The sequence below is a fragment of the Petaurus breviceps genome, unplaced genomic scaffold, assembly GCF_028583685.1.
Source record: "Petaurus breviceps papuanus isolate PSGF00001 unplaced genomic scaffold, PetGlider_PUasm1.0 90903, whole genome shotgun sequence".
NCBI lineage: Eukaryota > Metazoa > Chordata > Mammalia > Diprotodontia > Petauridae > Petaurus > Petaurus breviceps.
The window spans coordinates 7,647,716-7,668,796 of NW_027187376.1; the positions used below are offsets into that span (position 1 = coordinate 7,647,716).

At 33.4% G+C, this 21,081-nt stretch overlaps 1 protein-coding gene and 1 pseudogene across 1 annotated transcript in view; both read left to right on the plus strand.

Annotated features, from left to right (window-relative positions):
• LOC138151538 (ATP-binding cassette sub-family F member 3 pseudogene) overlaps positions 1-18,505 on the plus strand; it is a 43,596-nt pseudogene extending 25,091 nt beyond the window's left edge.
• The window catches only part of ERBB4 (erb-b2 receptor tyrosine kinase 4), a 1,413,192-nt gene that overhangs the window by 371,080 nt on the left and 1,021,031 nt on the right, over positions 1-21,081 (plus strand). The window lies entirely within an intron of this gene.

Below are 21,081 nucleotides of genomic sequence, written 5' to 3' on the forward strand. Positions count from 1 at the left end.
TACATTCAAAATAAGGCTATCTGTCTAGATAGGTAGGTAGTTACAGATATGTCTTATATGTTTGTGTATAATATAAGTGTATATATAATATACATGTCATTGCACATGCTGCAGACACATACATATATTTACATCTGTAAATGTATCATATAATCTACTTTATTGTAGGGAGTACCCATCTAAATGAAATCACAGATTATTTAACTCTACAAAGATCAGTGACAGAAATCCACATTTCCAAATTTTAGTTTGAATATAAAGTTTATTGTAGATATTAACAGAAAAGTACCCCCAAATCTCCCAAATCACTCCTTTTATTTACCCCCAATCTTGTGTCTTCTCCCTTTGCCATTAAAGAAAGGAGTTGTTTAATGGTTTTGCATCTTGTTTGAAGCCATGCTTAGATCAGCTATCAATCACTGACACCTTTCATTATACCTCTTTAAAGTGCAGCTAGCCTGTCACGGTTCCTGCTTCTCCTTCCATTCAGCAATGGGGTTTAATTGTCCCCTTAGAGCCATTTGCCAGAGCCTTAGCAGGACAGCAAGATTTAATATCCCAATTTTTTTCCTTCCTCCTTTTTCCCCTCTGTAACAGACATGCACTGGTCCCCCTTCTTGCCCATTTCTGCTGAGCTGGCAATAGAAGATAATTGTGTTTCATTTTTATTTATACCTGCAACCTTGGCTTTATTATCATCTTTTTCCCCCCGGGAAGAAATATAGCATACCTCTGTTCATTGTGCTCAAGTTATTTCCCGTTTGTCAAACTCATGACCCAAGTGAAAATTTCTGTACTTGAGAACCACAGGCTTTTAAGTATGAAGTTGAGGTACCCTGACTTATCTTATATCTCTCTGTGTATTTAATGTGAGCGTTTATATTATAGAGTTTCTCACAGAGCAAAAAAAAAAAAAATTGAAAAAGGGGAAAACGGATTCTGAATTTTGTAGTGATTTTTAAAAATAGATGAAGTATTTAGTTACTTAAGAAAATCAGAATATTAGAAGCAATATATTGTTGGTTTAAATATTAACATTAGTTCTCATGTATTTTTTCTACATTATTATTTTTCAAATCATTCAGTAGCTTCCTATTACTTTAATGAAAGTATTAATAATAAGTCTTAATGATAAGTAATAAAAACACCTTATAGTGAAGGCCTTTACAATCTTGTCATCCTATCAGCCTTATCACATATTGCAATATTCAGGCTTATCATACATACATACATACGTACGTACATGCGTACATACATACATATACATAATTTCATTAAATGTTTCCTAATTACACTTAAAATATTTTACCATTTAAAAGGAAATATGTTTCAAATACTCTTCCACCCCTCCCCCACCACTTGCGAAGGCAAGCAATATAATAGTGATTATATGTACATTCACTCTTATCTTGGAGCCACTGGATTACTTGCCATCTCTTGGACAGGGCTTATGATGTTCTTTTATCTTGCATCTGTATCTTTGCTCATGATGTTCTCTCTACTTGAGAATACTGTCTCCTACTTCTTATCCTCCTCTTTCTTGCCTTCCCACTCCTGAATATCTATCTACCTACTCTCTAAAATGGAACTCAAATGCCATCTCTTCTATGAAGCTTTGCCTAATTCCAGGAAGTAATTAACATTCTTCCTTCAAATATCAAAGAACACTTGGTTTAATCCACTTTTATATACATGTTATACATTACATTATATTCTAGTGATGTGTTTGTTTACCTTTTTTGAATATAAATTCTTAGAGGCCAGAAACTGTTATATAAACTTTATATTACATAGAGATATCTACAGTGTTTAGTAAGCTATTGATATATTTTTAATGATTTCACAATAGAAATAATTTTTAGATGTTTAGATTGGAAAACTTTAAAGAAATCATAAATACATGTGGATACATGGAATGCAAAAACAGGAATTTAAAATTTATCAGCCAATTCCACTCACAATAATTTGTTTTACTGGAGCTAATAAGCTTGCCAAGTCTTATCCTTCTCAAAGGTAAAGAATTGCTGTAAAAATTCTGAGTGCCATTTTGAGTTTGGGTTTTTTTTTCCCAAAAAGACATTTGTAAATAGGTGATTTAAAGACTTAACAAAATTAAATAAGTCTACCTATGATTAGATGAGGAAGTTATATCCTGATTACTTTACCACAGTAAGATGGGAGAGACAAAATCCCAAAGAAAAGGAATTGAATTAAAAATAATGTGACTAAGTAGTTATAACAAAAATAAATTTAAAAATAAATAAATTAATGTATAAATGAACAAATAAATAGAATTTTAATTTAAAGTTTCTGTGGAAACCAAATGTCTGAAGGCCTTGGACCTAGGTCCAGTTTGCCATGAGTCTGTCTCTATGACTGTGTAGGTCACGTGACCCCTCTTGACCTCAATTTCTTCAAACTCTACATGAGGTGGTTGAACTTGATGTTCACTAATTTTGGGGTTCTTGACCTATTTTGTGAAGTCTATGGACTTCTCAAAATATTGTTTTTAAATGTATAAAATAAGATACAGAGGATTACAAAGGAAATAGCTATTGAAATAGCTATCAAAATAAATACACATTCTTTAAAAAAAATGTTTCAAATTCTCTCCCTCCCTTTCACCTCTCCCTCACCCCTTGAGGAGAAAAGGAATAAAATATTAATTACACATAACACACACACTCAGAGCTAATGACTGTTATACATAATATACATACATATGCATATACATACAATGCATATGCATATACATACACAGAGACACACAAATATACACATATGAATTCATGGATCCTGGATTAAAACCCCTACCTAAACTTTTTTATATCTTTAACATTGTGTGATGCTAAGTGCTAGAAATAATTCAGGAAACATATCAAAATAAAATGCACCCCCCAAAAAACAACAACAACAACTAAACAAGAGTGATTAGATTGGCATTTACTTATAAGAAAAAAAAATCATGGAGTCACAGTGGACCATAAACTCAATGATGAAATTGCCTACTCTTAAATGTCTCATAGATAAGCATAGTTGAACATAGAGTTCCAATTTTAAGTCTTATCTTCATCAAGTTATGCTGGAGTTGAGCAAGAGATAAAAAAAGAAATTATAAAATAACTTTAAAAAGATATACACATTAAATATTTATACTTATATATACAACACATATGCTAAAGGAATTGAGCATATTTCACATTAGTAAAAGAGATTATAATGCTATAAGACTTCAGAATTATAGTAATGTAAATCAGGTGTTGTTTGAGTGATTGCATTTATAAGAAATATTTAGATTGCTTTAAGAGATTAGACCATATATTTAGAGTTTTGATATGAAGAGATAGAAAAATTATCTAATATACTGGATAATATCAACTCCTCTAACACAAAACTATTGTTTAGTTTGTTTCTGTATGTTCAGCCCCTCCCATCAATGTCTTGAGTCATGAATTGGACTTGATTTGTGAAAAAGAGGTACATAATCATTTTTATGAAGTAATTTAAATCTGTTCTTTACTTTTCTGTGTATGAATCCTTTTGGCAATCTGATGAAGACTAGACTAGACTTAAGGATGATTTTTAAATGTACAAAATATAATACACAGGATTACAAAGGAAACCAGTTATGTTTAAATGATTTTTCCCATCTAAATTTACAAATAATCTGAAATCTATTCATGAACTTCATGTTAAGCCTCCTATTTTAGAGGAAATAAATTAATATGACTGGAGTGTTAAATGCACTCTGTTGCCTGTTTTTGTACATAGCTAAGAATGGTTTTTACATTGCAAATAAATGTCAATTCTATTTAAAAATGCAAAAAAATATTGTAGTTCAAGAACAGTTAAAAAAGAATCCATTCTTGGCAATCCTTGGTCATTAAATGTCTTTTTTTTCACCCCCAGCATTCTGATTCTGATTATTTTTAAAAGACATTATTATTACCATTATTGTATGTGGTTTAATAATACAAACTCCACGGGGTGGCTAGGTGGCTGAGCGAGTAAGAGCACCGGCTCCAGTGTTGGGATGACCTGGAGATCGAATCCCGGGCTCAGACACTCAGCACCACACCCAGAAATAACTGGCCGTGTAAAAAATAATAATACAAACTCCATATATATATATATATATATATATATATATATATATATATATAATCTCCTACCAATATTAATAATGGAACCTTCAAGTTATAAAGGAGGACTTGTATATTTGTAAGTAGTGAAAAAATTACTTATTCTACTGTTTGTGGAGTTTCTGTTTGTTTTTTTGCATCTCAGTATAGCAGAATCATGTTATTGATTATTTTTCTTTGGCTTTTAATGTCCAAATAAAGGTTAGGATTAAACATACATACATACAAACATACACATACACATATATGAATGCTTTTAAATATATGCAATATTGATCAAAACATCCATAAAATAATAAATTGTGGAATGCTATCTTCATTGCCTGAGGTCTTTATACTTTAATGACTAACTTTGTTTTTATAAGCAAGTTTGTGGATCATTGCAGTGCTATAAAAGTGATTTATTATCCAAAATTAAAAACTGTTTCCTTGATCCTTAAGGTGATGCAATAGTTGAAATAGCTTTCCTTGTTCTTTCAAAAATTCCTTCCCCTTTGGCAATTCTGATTTTAAAAAATCCCATTTTGTTGTTTTTAGCTCATTGGCAAAAAAAAAGGGGAAACATTTTTCATTCCTACATTAAATATTCTACCAAAATGAAAGACCATCTTTGAAGTTATAAAGCTGTCACTTCATAATGAAAGGTTTCTTTCATCAACAAAGCAGGTAGTTTTATATAACCCTTGATTTTTGTTTCCAAATGTGTTTATAGCATTGACTTGACTGCCCACAAAGCAGGCCATGCTTGAGGAGGCAATCATTTCAAAAGTGACTGCTCAGGCCTTAGGGGTATGAGTCAAGATCTACTATTGGTTGTCTGACATCTAGAGATGCATGAAAGGTAACAATAATAATATTATTAATAATAATAGCTAGTATTTATATAGTATTTGCTATGTGCCAGGAACTGTGCAAGGGCCTTAAAATAACTTGAAGTATGATCTGTCCAAGTTATTTAATTACTTTCGTCTGTTATAACTAGAAATTTTTGTTGTCATTTGGACTATTCAGTCATATCCAACTCTCTGTGACTTCATTTGGGATTTTCTTGGCAAAGATACTAGAGTGGCTTGCTATTTTCTTCTCCAGCTCATTTCACAGGTGAGGAAACTGAGGCAAACAGGTTTTAGTGACTTGCTCAGGATCATCCAGATAATCATATGAGGCCATATTTGAACTCCAGTCTTCCTGACTCCAAGCCTTGTGCTCTATGCACTGCACCACCTAGCTGCTATATAACTACAATACAACAGACTTAAATTATGTATATGAAATGATGGAGGTATTAAAAATATAGTCTTCAGGAAAAATAATATACTAATAAATGTGTAGTTATTGTTTTATCTCAGGAACAATTGATTAGGAGTGATTTTTATAATTATAGCTTTATCTAGTAAAAAAATAACTTTATTTTTTATACTTTCAAAGCCACATTTTGTAAAAATGGGCTCGGTGATACATCAGTTACAAAACACAAGCTATTTAATATTGCTTTATTAAAGCATTAAGCATTTAAATCAAGGAGGGATCTTCCTTTAAGGTGACCTTATTGGAAGTAATATGGTAGAAAAAATATTGGATATGGAATACAAGGAACTTGTTAGAATGATGACTGTTACCCTGGATTGAAATTTTTACATATCACTGTTTTTGATATTCTGAAATAAATGTTGTTACACATACATAGTGTTTAAGGGTGACCCCATGATGTAGATAGTTTAAACCTCATTTGTAAAAGAAATTAAGGATCAAAGAAATTAAATATCTTTCTCAAGGCCGTGCAATTAACCTGCAAGCATTTATTAAAATACTCTCTACCAGGTGTTGTACTAGTAATTGGGGATAAAGAGAAAAAAAGTGAAATAGTGCCTATCCCCAGATATCTTACATTCTAACCAAGATACAAGATCGATACAATGTAATTTTTATTGGAAAGTACTAGCAACTGGGGCAGGGAATCAGGAATGATCTCATGGAGAAAGTACTACTTCTATGAGGTAGAGTTCAAAGGAATTCAGGGATTCCTAGTGATGAATGTGATAAGAGATTGTATTTCGAGGACCTAGGATGGCTCATGAAAAGGCTTGTTGGTAACAATTTGAGTGTCATGCACTGTGTAAAGATAAACAAGGATAATTTTATTGAACCCTAGTTTGTGTAGAGAACAATGAACAGTAAAACTGGAAAGGTAAGTAGAAGTACCAGAAATTAAATATTGGCCTCTGACACAAAGTCCAGTGCTCTAGCTATTGTACTATCACACCTTTCTGATTTACATGCTAGCCTAATATTAATAATTTTGTAGATTTCTATTGATCTTTTGTTTCCTTGAGGCAGGAACACTTAGATAACAAAGAAAAAAAAAAAGGTACATGCTCAGGGTGGCTAGGTGGCACAGCGAATAGAGAACCAGCCCTGAAGTCAGGAGGACCTGACTTAAAATGTGGCCTCAGACACTTAAACACAAAAAAAACTAGCTGTTTGACCTTGGGCAAGTCACTTAACCCCAACTGCCCTGCCTTTCCTCCAAAAAGCAAGGAAAAAAAAGGTACGTGCTTGAGTTGGTCTACCACAGCCTTTTTTTTTTTTTCTGGCAAATTGTGAGACCCAACCAATCAACAGTAAACATTACTGTCTTTTGCCAGTGAGGAATTCTTTTTCTAACCAAAATAGAATTGCAGTATGTGGATTAATGACTTACATTGTTGGAGGCAATTAGCTGGTTGATTTCCTACAGGTTCACACATTATTAAGTGAGCCTTGATAATTCTGTCATAGACTTGTATCAGATGAGAACATAGCCTAGCTCTGCCCTTAGTTTTCTCTGTAGGGGCTAGAACACAGTTTAATGGCAGGCTTACCAGGTTTTTCTTTAAATTAAAAATATTAAATAGCCAGATGACAAGGTAAGAAGAATTTATTATCCCCAGCAGAAAGGAAACAGCTTTTGTTAAAATGAACTGTTTGCTTCACACATATATCAACTGAGTGTTAATCCCCTTAGCATTTCTATCTTGTCCCTAGATAAAAGTAAACATATAGATGATATATCACTTAAAATACATTAAATGTCATATTGAACAATCAGATCTGGCATCCTGATCAGTTTCATCTCTGAATATCTGGGCACCTGTGTCTATTGTATAATAAATTTTTAAAGACCCTATCTATATAGTCTGATCCTTTTATAGAGCACACTCACATTCAACACCCCCCATTAACCTATTAAATATTTACTGTTATATCACAGAAATTTTTGCCTTATTAGTTGTCTATTTTAAATAGCCCTATTCTGTATCCTGTTTTTATTAATTTTAGACATTTTTATTTCAAATCTATTGGTTCTCTTTCTATTATGAGACATGGATGAAATGTTGCATCCCAAAGTGAGCATAGTTATGTCTTGAAAAATACTGGAGCAGGAAGGTCTAATGCCATATCATTTCCAACATAATAAATGAACCACTTATTTTCCTAAAATTAATATTTCATGACTTGAAATCTCTAACTTTAAGTTTAGAAGGTGTTACCTTGATAAAGCTAGTTTGCATTCTTTGACTTTTCTCATCTATAAAATCTCCAAGGACCTTATAACCCTAAATTTCTGATCCTACATTAATTTCGTAACCACCATACTCTAAATATCACTTGACAATGCAAATATTGTATAGGATTAGAATCAATAGCCTTCTTGAAGATCAGACTTATATTATATCTATTGACTCCCTGTTGTCTACAAGTCCTGTTACTTGGTCCTAGATGGAACTTAAATGATCCTGACATGATTTGCCCTTCATAAAGTATGCAATTCATAATGCTGAAAACAGGTTAATTAATGGTACACTGACTGATTGAGAACAGCTCTAAGAATGAATTAATAAGATCAACAATCATCCTGTACCAAGGACGTGATTCATAATTCCTTATAGAGTAATGATATAATGCTGGAGAACATATTAAAACAAGGTCTTCTATATTCAGCAAAACCAAGAAAAATGCTGCCCTTACTAAATGTGGAAATTCAGTAAGGTTATAAATAGCCTGACTGGAAGAAAAATACAACAGTTTCCTTAAATGAAATTATAATATCATTTATAATTTGGCTCAATATTTAATTGAGATATAATTGCTGGTTAGGTCTAGGTAAATGAAAAGTATGTTAAAAATAAGTTTTAGTTAACAGTTAATGGAAATTCATGATAATAAAAATAAAAATAATAACAACTTCACTGGTAGACTATAAGCTTTTTAGAGAGGGTGTTGTCTTTTGCTGTTTTTTTTTTTGTATTTCTAATACTTGGCACAGTGTCTAGTATATTGTAGATGCTTAATAAATGCTTGTTGACCGGCATACACTTCTTGATATTTTGTAAAATACTTTACATACATTGTGAATAAAGGTCAGTAAAGGATTATAAGATCATATGCATCTGAATAGTCATAATAAAATTATATTTTGATTACTTTATCTATCATAGACCTATCCATGATGGGCCATAAGAGTGTTTTCCAAAAATGATGTGGAAACTTACAACACAAGTGTGTTGCACATAACACCAGAGAAAATCCTTTTTTATTAACTGAGTTGAACTTTAAAATTATGTTATGACCAAAAATCAATAAAGAGAAACTGATTTAAGTTCATTCAAGTGTGAAGGGGTTTATTACCAGTGCTACATCACTCTAATGATGTACTCTTAAAAATGTGTTTTTGTGATATATTGCATCTATTATTGCTAAAAAGATAAAACTGCAGAGCAGTACCGGACATTAATAAATCAATTTAAGAAAAATGGGCAAATAGCCAAAGGAAAAATGAAATTCAATTTACAGATTTTTAAGTGTTGTGCAATTGTAATGGATGCAAACTATACACACAAGAGAGTTGTGGTCTTTAGGTTGCTGGTGGGATTTGCTTTGGAAGAATCTTTAACAAAATATTTTCCCTGTTAGAAACTTCATAGTGTAGTGATTTCATATTTATTTAAGGGTGTTTTCTCTTAAATCTCTTAGGAACTATTAAATATACACATAAGTATATGTAGATATATTGCATATATGCATAAATTTATTTTACTTATATATTTTACAAAGTGCTTAAAACACTATTTTCTGAAACAAAAAGAATTCCCTAATTTTCATCAATTCTTTCTCCTTATAAAGAATTAATTTTTCCCATTTAAGGTATAAAATCAGTAGGTGCTTAAAATGTGCAACACACATGTTTTTATATTACAGAAAAGATTATTTGAATCCTTGGTGTGATAGTTCTCTTAGGTTTCTTTCTTTTCTGTTTTGGCAGTTCCCATTAACTCCATGAGGAATTGGGAAATATGAATATAATAAAAACTGATCTGTCCAGCATTTTATCAACTAGAAATCTCTATTAACTGTCACATTTATAATACAAGAATAATTGACATTCATAATGATAACCACAAGGTACCTCAAGATCCTGTTTAGAATAGTTTTTGTGTTAAATGTATTTTATTATAATCTGATTCATTGAAAATTGGTAATCCATGTGTAGTATTAGCCTAATCATGACATTATATTCTCTGGCCATGGTATATAATAGAGAGTTTATAATATCTATATTCCCTAATCACAGGACTTTAGAAAATTATTTCATTTGTTTCTTATTACTTCTGCTTATGGTGAAAACTAGTGGTTTTCTCATTCAGATATTAGTCATTTATAGAATTCTGCATATTTTATAATATACAGGAAAATACATTCAATGACATGTAGTTGTTAAACTTGTGGGGTTTAAAATTTTATCTACTACCCACTTTTCTTAGTTTTGTAGACAGTGTATGGACAAGAAAGGTAGCATACAGTTTTGGTCTTACAGCAAGAATGAATTGTAGCAACCATTCTGTTTACCCCCACCCCCTAATTTTATTTTATTGCATTTTTTGGAGGGTATTTGGGGTTAAGTAACTTGCCCAAGGTCACACGGCTAGTTGTGTGTGTGTGTGTGTGTGTGTGTGTGTGTGTGTGTGTGTGTTGTGTCTGAGGCTGGATCCGAAATCGGGTCCTCCTGATTTTGGGGCCAGCTCTCTACTCACTGAGCCACCTAGCCACCCCACAACCCTAATTTTAGCAATGAAGAAACTGAAGTGTTGTCATCAACAAGATTTCAACCTATGCACTCTGATTCAAGAACCGGTTTTCTCTCTCCATACTACAGTAACTATATGGTATATATTACTATAGAGTAACTATATTATATGATAGAAATTATTATTTGAATCCTTGGTGTGATAGTTCTCTTAGGTTATCATTCTGTTTACCCCCAACCCCTAATTTTATTTTATTTTTGCTTTTTTTGGGGAGGACAGTTGGGGTTAAGGTCACATGGCTATTTTTTTTTTTTTGTATTGTGCCTGAGGCCAGTTTTCTCTCTCCATACTACAGTAACTATATAATTTAGTTTATATTATTCTAGAAAGCATTCTGAATTTTGAGTCAGAGGACATGATTAGAATCCTTATTTTTTGCCTATTCCCTATGTCCTGGACAAATGGTTTAGCCTCTTACTGCCTCAATTTTCTCATCTGTGAAATGACTGTATTAGATTAGATGATCTTTAAGGACCTTGACACTTCCAAAATCCTTCCAACAAAACTCCCCCGGCCTTTACCATGTCCTTGGATTACCGTCACTGCAAATTGTCTTCTTCATCCTCATAATTTTACTATATTTTATTTATATATTTTGGTTTCATATCTCTTTTATTCATTCAGTCCTCTTCTTTCCCTCTTTCCATAGTAAGCCATCCATTGAAACAAAAAATAAAAAAGAAAATTTAAAAATAACTTTTCAGCAAAACTTACCAAGATAGCAATTGTAAATTGAGTCTGATAGTACATGTGATGTTTCACATGCTAGTCCCACAGATTTGTAAAGAAAGGAAGTAGATGCATTATGGTATCTGTCCTATATGTTATCTAAGGCCATATTTGGTCATAATAATTACCCAGAGTTCAATGTTGATTTTCTTTTGTTGTTCTTTCATTTTACATTGTGTTGTCATTATGTATATTTTTACTGGTTCTCCTTACTTTACACTATACTAGTTCATATGACTTCCCACATTCTGTCATATCCATTGTTTATGGCGCAGCAATGTGGAAGTTATTATTAAATTCCTAAAGACTAAATCTCTAAACTTTGTGTCTGAACAGATTAATTAGGAAGTACACCATATATAATAAGGTAATGAATTGGCTTCTACTTACAGAAAATGTCTTGGTCATTCTTATGTAACCTCTCTTTTTGTTTCCTGTTTCATCTATGTGATATTATAGTGATACCAGTTTCATTTTGATTCTTTTCATGTGACCCTTCCCATGTTTTCTTGAACTTTTAAAAAAGCTTTTTATCACAACATAATATATTTTAATGTTTATTGAGAAATTTTTCATTCACTGGATATGCATGATATTTTTAGTTTTTTATCATATATGTAGACCCTTGTAATTCTTGTTTTTAATCTTATCTTTTTAAAAGATCTGATTGTATTTCATTAAAAACAACAACAATTATTAAAAGAATACAAAAATAGTAAGACAACAATGGCTCTGGAGTAAGGGCATATAGGTTCAAATGTCACTTTTGCCAATTTTACTACCTGTCCAACCTTGGCAAGTCACTTAATGTTCCTGGGCTTCAGTTTCCTCTTCTGTAAGTTAAGGGAGTTAGACCAGGTGGCCTGAGTTCCTTTTGGCTTCTAGGTTTATAATCTGACATAAATATACATGCATATGTATAGGTATGCACATGCCTATTCTTACGTAGACATACAGTCATGTAAACATGTGTCTGTTCGTATAAACATATATAAATATTTCAGTGTACGATAAAAAAAATTGGAAAAGCAGTTATCTAATACTTTCTGTTGAGTGAGTTTGTTTTAAAGGGCAGCTAGATGATGCAGTGGATAGAGTCCTGGGCCTGAAGTCAGAAGACCCATCTTCCTGACTTCAAATCTGTCATCAGACACTTACTAGCTGTGTGACCCTCATCTTTAAAATGAGCTAGAGGAGGAAATGGCAAACCATTGGAGTGTTGATGCTAAGAAAACCTCAGATGGGGTCACAAAGAGTCAAATATGACTAAAATGATTTGACAAGTTTGTTTTAAGCAGTATATATATGTATATGTATATACACACATATGTTTGTATATGTATATATGGGTGTCTATGTGTATATCTGTATAGACATACACACATAGAGTTCATATAATTGTTTCAGTCAACGATGTACACACAGATGTACATATATAATTTAAGAAGAAAATAACAAAACTACTTTCTGTTCTTTTTTGTGCTTTTTTGCTTTCTTCTATGCATTCAAAAGATAATATTGATGGTCTTTTTTTTTTTTTTTTGCTTATCCATCACTGTCCACTAATCTACACTATCTAGTATAACAATTATTTGTAATTAGGTAAAATAAATCTTTACATTGTCCTTGTCTGAGAATGTATATCTCCTATTTTGTCTCTATTAGATTATTAGCTGTCTGTCAAGATGTAACTGGTATTTTTTATTCATTTATTTTAAAATTGGATATTGTCTCTTGATTTGATCAGAGTTAGGATGTTATTTGAATTTTTTCCTTCTTATTACTCTCATTATTGTTTAATTTGTTCTGTTTCTGTTTATTTCACTGTATCAATTTGTTCATATCTATACATATTTATCTGAATCCATGATATTTGTCTTTTTGTGGTGAAATGATATTCCATTCCATTTATATAACACTTGTTCAGCCAATTTCAAAGTTATGAGCCCCCATTTTTTCTTATTCAAAGATGTATGATAATATCTTTAGGACACTTTCTTATCATTAAAATCAGTGAATGTAGCATATTATGTAAAGTGACTTGATGGAGTCTTTATATCAGAAATCATTTTTAAGATATCTCCTGCCTTCCCCATTGAATTCTCCTTTGAACTAATGACAAACTAGAATAAAATGAGACATGTCATGGCCATGTTTGATGGCATAGGCATTGCTTAGGTTTGGTCTCTTTGTTATTGAAAGGCAAGAGTTATGTTTCCTCCTCGTTACTTGGCACCAATATTATTTATTTCAGTATTTTAAGTCTTGAAGTAGTTTAGTGTTGTTTCATTTAAATTATTTAATGCTGTGTGCATTGTTTTATTTTTCTACTCCCTTTATAAGAGTTCACACATTTATCTGAATTCCCATTTGTTCTTTCTTAGAGAATAGTAATCTTTCATTCATAGAGGTGATTTTTTAGCATTCTCTAATCAAAGGACTCCCATTTTTTGGTTTTGTTTTTTAATACCACAAAGAATATTATTATTAATATTTCATTATATGCTTGTCATCTATAAAATGTTGTTGACCATCTTCTTATTGTATAGGAACAGTAGTTAGATGATTCAATTGCAGGCTATCAGCAATTGAATGAGTTTTCATGTAAAATTTCAAATTATTTTCTGGAATGGTTAGACTATTTTGCAAAATTACTAACAATAAATTAATCACTTATTTCTGCCACAGCCTTCTGAATACTTTTAGTTTTCTCCAAATGGAGTGATAGCCAAATGGATGTTTGGTTAAACAACTAAACAACAATTGTTTAATGTTGCTTAAACAACTAAACAACAAACACGACCTTTTCTGAAGATGTTTATAGGTGCACAAAATACATTATGTAGAATGGTAAAGAAATAAATCATATTGAAGTTCATTTGTCAAAATATTTGCCTCCCCCTCCAGAAAAAAACAAAACTATCTAAGTCATGAATTCCATGTAGGAACTCTTGAACCAGAGGGTATCCAGAGTAGTGCAAATACAATGATCCTAAATATGGAGGAGGAGCTACAACATATATAAAGAGAAAAAAAAGATTAGTCATTGATGTAGAAAGACAAAAATTGGGAGTGAAGTTCATGAAACCATGCAGGGATGAATAAACAGACTGATTTACTAAGTCTTAGACCACTAAATTAGGGCATGATCTTTAAGTTTGGGAGAATTAATTTAGAAGAAATGAAAGTGTTACTTTTATAACTAAGGGAACAATGAGATGTGATGCAGGTTGAAAATGTGAATAAATTCAAGCAGAATATAGCTAAATTGTAAATAACCAATCTATAGCAGATTAAAAGGGAAAGTGAGATGCTTAAAAACATGTCACTAACTTGCTGAGGTTTCTCTCCATCTTGGAGGACTACCATATCTCTCCCAAGAAAATCATAGAATCTTAGTAATGGAATGAATACTTGGCTGATTAACTTAGTAGGAAAAAATGAAACCAGTATTTTTGAGCCTACGTATGTACTATGAGCCTGACTCTATGCTTTATACATATTATTCCATTGGATACTCAGAACAACCTTGGGAGGTTAGAGCTATATCTCTGCTTTAGAGCTGAGGAAAATGAGGCAGAGAAAGCTTAAGTGACGGGTAGAGTCACACAGCTAGTCTGGTTTTGAATCCTGGCCTTCCCGACTCCAGGTCCAGTATTCAATCCATCATACGGACCTAAATGTATGGTAGTCTTTATTGTTTTGAAAAATTGGGCTTGTTATAAACTGGTGGTAAATATTGAATATTTGCAAAAACTTCTTGTGAAATTTTCATTGAACACTTTCTATCTATTACAAAAAAAAAGTCATTGAGATTTAACAAATTTAGAAGATTTGATCAAGATTTAATGCCTAGTCCTCCAAGCCACCTTAACAAAGCAATTTAAATGTTTCTCTGGAAATATTAAGTGGCCTTTTCTGAAATCTTATGCTTCTTGACCTCTGTGTAGTCTTACATACTATCAGTCATCTTCTCCTTGATTCTTTCTTCTTTGGGTTTTTGTGACACTATTCCTTCCTGGTTTTCCTCCATCTGTTCACTCCCGACTGCTGAATCTACATCCATTTTATGCCTGTGGTTGACCCCAACATTCTGTCCTGAGCCCTCCTGATTTTCTTTCTGTACTATTTTACTTGATAACCTCAGCTTCCATGGTCATTTATCATCCCTATGTAGATTACTCTTATATCTACCTGTACAGCCTTAACCTCTTTTCTAATCTCCAGTCTTCTATTTCTAACTGCCTAGTAAATATCTTGAATTGAATGTCCAGTAGACATCTTAAAATAAACATGTCCAAAATGAAATTCATTATTTTTTCCTTGAAATACTCTCTTTTTTTAGAAGGAGGAAGGCAAGGCAATTGGGTTGTCACTTTTCCAGGGTCACACAGTTAAGTGTCAAGTTTTTGAGGCCCTATTTGAACTCAGGTGCTCCTGACTTCAGGGCCAGTGCTCTATTCAATGCACCACTTGGCTGCCCCAGAATCCTGCCTTCTTTCTAATGTAACCATTGTCCTAAACCCCATTAGGTAAGGGATCAAGCCTTGGATATAGATCTCAGAGATCCCTTTCCCCCAGAAATGACAAAGTGACTGAAAGTTGACTCAAACCGAAGACAAATATGCTTCTTGCTTGGTACCCCTTCTCTCTGAGAAGAGCAGAGTAGTGGTCATTAGACCCAAACTTTGCTTGAACTCCTTCTAAGAATTAATGTCTTGCTTGGAAAATGGTGGGGGTAGAAGATAGAGATATCTCTTCTGCCTCCCTTCCAGTCACACCTAAGGAGAGTCCCCTTGCCACAGATGGAATCTCTTGATACATGTTGAGTTCTTTCCAACTGCTACTCTAACTTTTCATTATTGTCAAGTCACCATCTCTGGCTCTTCACTCTCTCCTACTGCCTTCTAAACTGTCATGAAATCCTGTCATATCTATTTTTCATAGCATCTGTTCTAGATGCCCCCTTCTCTACTCTGACACTAAAACCACCCTGCTGCCTTCATAACCTCACACCTGAATTACAGTATTTCCAGCTATTTTGGTCTCCCTCCCTCCAATCTCTTCTCAATACAACCTTCCACTCAGTTGTCAAAGTGATCTTTCTAAAGTGCAATTCTGAACATATCAGTCCCTCTGAGAAGTAAACTCCTAGTGATTTGATCCTCCCTCTCACCTTAAAGAACCAATTTTAAATCCTGTATGTGACTTTTAAAACACCTCCTAAACTGTCCCCTTCCTACCTTTCTCCCCCTCATATACTCTGATAAAGTGATCTTGGCCTCCTTGCTGTTCCTTACACAGAATACTCCATCTCTGACTCCGAGAAGTTTCCCTAGCTATCTCCCATGCCTGGTATATTCCCCTCTTCTTCTCTAACCCCTAAGATTCCCCTGACTTCTTTCTAATCACAGCAAAAGACTTCCCTTCTGGTAAAAGACTTTCTTGGTTCTCCTTAATCTCAGTGCCTTCCTTTTGATATGTAATCTTGAATTAATCCTCTTTAATTTTTACCTAGTTATTTGTATATTGTCTCTCTTTTTGTACTGTGAGCTCTTCAGAGAAGGGAATGGTTTTTGAATTTCTTTGAATTTGCTTAGCACAGTTCCTGACACATAGGAGATGCCTAATAAATCCTGGTTGTCTATGATTATGCATTGTGTTTACAATATATAAAGTGTACCTATGAGATCACTTCCTATAAAAAGTGCTATACAGGAAGAAAAGTATAAATACTAAGCTATATATATGTATATATAAATACTAAAATTATGAATGCTATAGATAATACAAAAATATATTGTAGAATAAGAGTGAAGTATCATGTGACCAATTCTTTCTTTATGAGAGCAACCTTAAAATGTTGGTAAATACACATTTCAAAGTTAACTTCTTCCTGGTGCAATTGTAATCTAAATTTCCTTTGTGCTGATGAAATATTTATATTGCACATTTGTATATAGAGATAAAGAACAATAAAAACAAACATTTAAAGCAACAGTTATGATTAATGTTTTGAATCACAGTTCATCATGGCTGTCAACTTTAACAATATTTTCATATAGAGAAAATTGATTTGTATCTAGAAGCACTGATCATCCAACTTGGACATTTCTAGTGTATGTGATATCAATTTTATTTCCATAGACAAGATTATGATTTTTTTTATCACAAAAGTATTATGGGGTCAATAGTTTTTCAAATAAACAATGGTTTCTAACAAGTTTCAGACAATGGTAAACACTAGAACGCTAAAAAAAAACACTAGAAGGCAGATCAAAATTTTTTTTAATCATAGTTTTCTGTGCTTTCATTAGCTTGCTGTCTTTTTTTTAAACTTGCATTAACTTTAAAAAAATGTCAAATATAACAGGAAGGAAAATTCACTTTGTCATTTAATGAAAATGGTTCATTTTAATTATGACTAAAAGAAAAATCATTAATTGATTGATATTTCCTGGGATTATCAGTGTTCTTCTTAGGGTCAGAAATGTTAGAAAATTGCCTCAAATGGTGCCATCATCATTATCAAATTTGGGCTTTTGCTGTTGCAAGGTATCAGTTCCATACTATTTATGCCCTTCCAACTGAGGAAGCTGAGCTCCTCATTTTAATGTTGCCCATCAGATACCATTTTGTGGCTGGAGAATTACCTGCAGACATGGCCCTCACAATCTTGGTTGTTTCCCATGACTAAAACTTCTTGAATGCAGTGACCACAGATATCATTCACTTGCATAGCCTGTGACTATTAAGGAGACTGAGACTTTTGTCAAGAGCCTACAGGAACAGCTGAAGCATCACCAGTTTGGAGTACTGACAAACATTCCGGTGTTCATTGACCAATTTTACTAGTATGCCAACAGATCATCTCAAGTGCAGAGTAAACTCAAATTGCTAGAGAAGCTGCCAGAGCTGAAACTTGAGCACCAGGAGGTGGAAGCAGTGCTGGAATTTCCTAATGGGTTTGAAAAGTTCTTACTACTTGAAGTCAATTTCTACTAAGATCCTCAGCACTCTATTGTCAGTTGTGTTTGTCTTGACAGATCTTGAGTCTTGAATCTGTGTGGTTTGAGTTAATGGAGCAGGGAAATCAACTATGATAAAGCTGTTGCTGGTAGACCTGGTGCCCATTTGGGGGATCAGACATGCTTACAGAAATGTGAAGATTAGCTACTTCAGGAAACGCCATGTGGAGTAACTGAATTGAACATTAGTGCTGTGGAACTCCTCATTCACAAATTTACTTCGGAGGCCCAAGGACAATATCACCAGTTGTGATGCTGCAGCATCTCTGAGGATTTCACTCTTCATCCTGTTGCTGGTCTATCTGGAAGGCAAGAAAAGCTGAATGGCCGTTCCCAGATGACCATGCCCTGTCCTAACTTGTTTATGCTGGACAAACCAACCAACCACCTGGACATGGAAATGATTGTGGACTTAGGCCATGCTCTCACCATTTTCATGGGTGGCATCTGGAAATATGCATTGAACAATAAGAAATTATAATCTGAGTGAATGATGGTGCCTTCCTTCTAAGATTATCTAAAATTTATACTCATATATCTTTTTGTACATAACTGTTTTCAAGTTGTCTCTCCCTTTAAATTGTGAACTTTCTCAGGGCAGGAAATATTTTTGCCTTTCTTTGCATCCCCAGTGCTTAGCACAGTTCTTGGAACATAGGAGATTAATGAATGTTTTTTTTTTGTTTTGTTTTGGAGGGCAATTGGGGTTAAGTGACTTGCCCAAGGTCACATAGCTAGTAAGTGTTAAGTGTCTGAGGACGAATTTGAACTCAGCTTCTCCTGACTCCGGGGCCTGGTGCTCTATTCACTGTACCACCTAGATGCCCCTTAATGAATGTTTCTTGACCTTATCTATAATAGATTTTAAAGCTGCATGTTTAATTTCATTGTTTTTGTTTGTTTGTTTACATCTAGGAAAGCACAGACTTCTACCTTGTTGTTGAAGTTGGTGACTTCCATTACAACAATACTAATTGCCCAGACACTCTGAAGGCTATTGTTTATTTTCTGCATATCATAGTTGAATGCCTGTTCTAATTCATCATTGGCTCTTCCAACTCAGTGATAGGAGCACTTCTTAAACTTGTGCAGATCATAAAACATGAGTGTTTTCTCATCCCGTTAGGTTCTTGTCCTTCATCCATACATTTTGATAAAAGATGGTAATGGAGTCATTCCAAATCTTTTAACATTTTGGAGTGAGACAGGTGAGGATATGGGCTTCCTATACAAAAATGCTTTTTATCTGGACAATACGCATTCCATATTTTTTTGACTTTTCCTGTGTCAGTTGCTAGGCCCATATTTGCATTGAGAAAGATTTTATTATTCTGGAATTCAATGCAATCAAGATGATGGTATCAGAAGGGTGTAGAGGAATTTGGCATCTCTACGGAGTCCTTCTCACAGCATCATACAAGATTATGGTGGCATACATGTTGACAGAGTGAGCATGTGTGTGTGTATACACACACATATTTGATATTTTTAAAAACCTGCTGAACAAAGTTTTCTCTTTTTTTCCCATCAATCTTGAATGATTTTAATATATTGAAGGAGGACACTATATCAAAACAGAGGTTATATTTTGTTTGTTTGCTTTTGGTGGGAGGGTAGAAGACAGGGCAATTGGGGTTAAGTGACTTGCCCAAGGTCACACATCTAGTAAGTGTGTCAAGTGTCTGAGGTCAGATTTGAACTTAGGTCCCGCTGACTCCAGAGCTGGTATTCTATTCACTGTGCTACCTAGCTGCAGAGGCTATATTTTGAAAATGCTTTTTTATAACCAGCAATAATAAACATACTAAAGTGAAATCTTGAATTCTATATACTTTTCAGTCAGGTTGTGACAAAAAAATATGATTTACTCTAGACAATCATTTGTGAAAGACTGGCTGTTCAACTTTCGTGTTTTCATCAAGGATATATTGTTGAGGTTCATAGATGATTTTATGAAGATTTTATGGATGAAAAAGCAAGCATTTAGGTCAATATCTCAATTAATTTTTAGTTACCTATTTTTTGATAGTACTATAATACATTATATTCTCCATTCTTTTGGTGTCTCATCATTTAGATAGATTGAATATTGAATTCTTGATGTCTTTTAAATTGTATTATCTTTAGGGTATGTTCCTTCTTTGTATATTCTATTAGGTCCAGTCACTCTTTGCAACTTTGCCTTAAGTTCTGTTTCCATTTAGTTTTCAGTCCAAATTTGGATATTCTGATGTCATTGGTTGTATAAATACATTGATAGTGAAACCCTGTGGTGGGCTATTGATATCCCGTCCTCTTACTTACCCATAGTAAGTCTTTGGTCGTCACCGGCCTCCTAGGAGGAATTACCAGACAGAGCACCCGAGGTTTAAAGGAGTTGTTTATTCAGGCTCAGTTACATCGCGACTGCCCTGAACTTCCGCATCAGGGCAACTTATAGGTACATATAGCCAATCATCTTCTACAGCTCTATTCATTACCTTTTAAGGTCATACATCAAGCAAGCAGGCACTAGCCCATATACCATTACTTCCTGGCCCCCAACAAAACCCTACCAAATCTGTTCCATTTTTGCATCTATTTGTTGTCCTTTCAGCACATAAATGCTTTGTTCTTAACATATTGTGTGACACCCACCTTTCTGTAGGCATTTTATGTCCCTCTACCATTTCCTCTTTCTATATTTTTGTACTTTTTTGAGGTAATACATCTTATAGTCTCCCCATGTCCCTGTGCAAGATTATTCAACAATAGAAATGTGCTAAGGATTGGGACTATGATGTTTGCAAATATTTTCATACTAAGTTGCTTAATAAGTGCTTTTATTTACAAATTTATTTATTTTTTGAAGTTCTAGCCATCAGACTTCTGAAACTTTTCTTCAGAATAAGCAATACTAGTAAATTTATTTTTTAAGGATGATTTCTCCCAATGCTGCTATGAAATCCTTTTATGGTTATCTCCCTTCTTACCCGAAACAAACACTCTTTGTAAGTGTGAGTGCATGCTTACACACACACACACACACACACACACACACACACACACACACACACA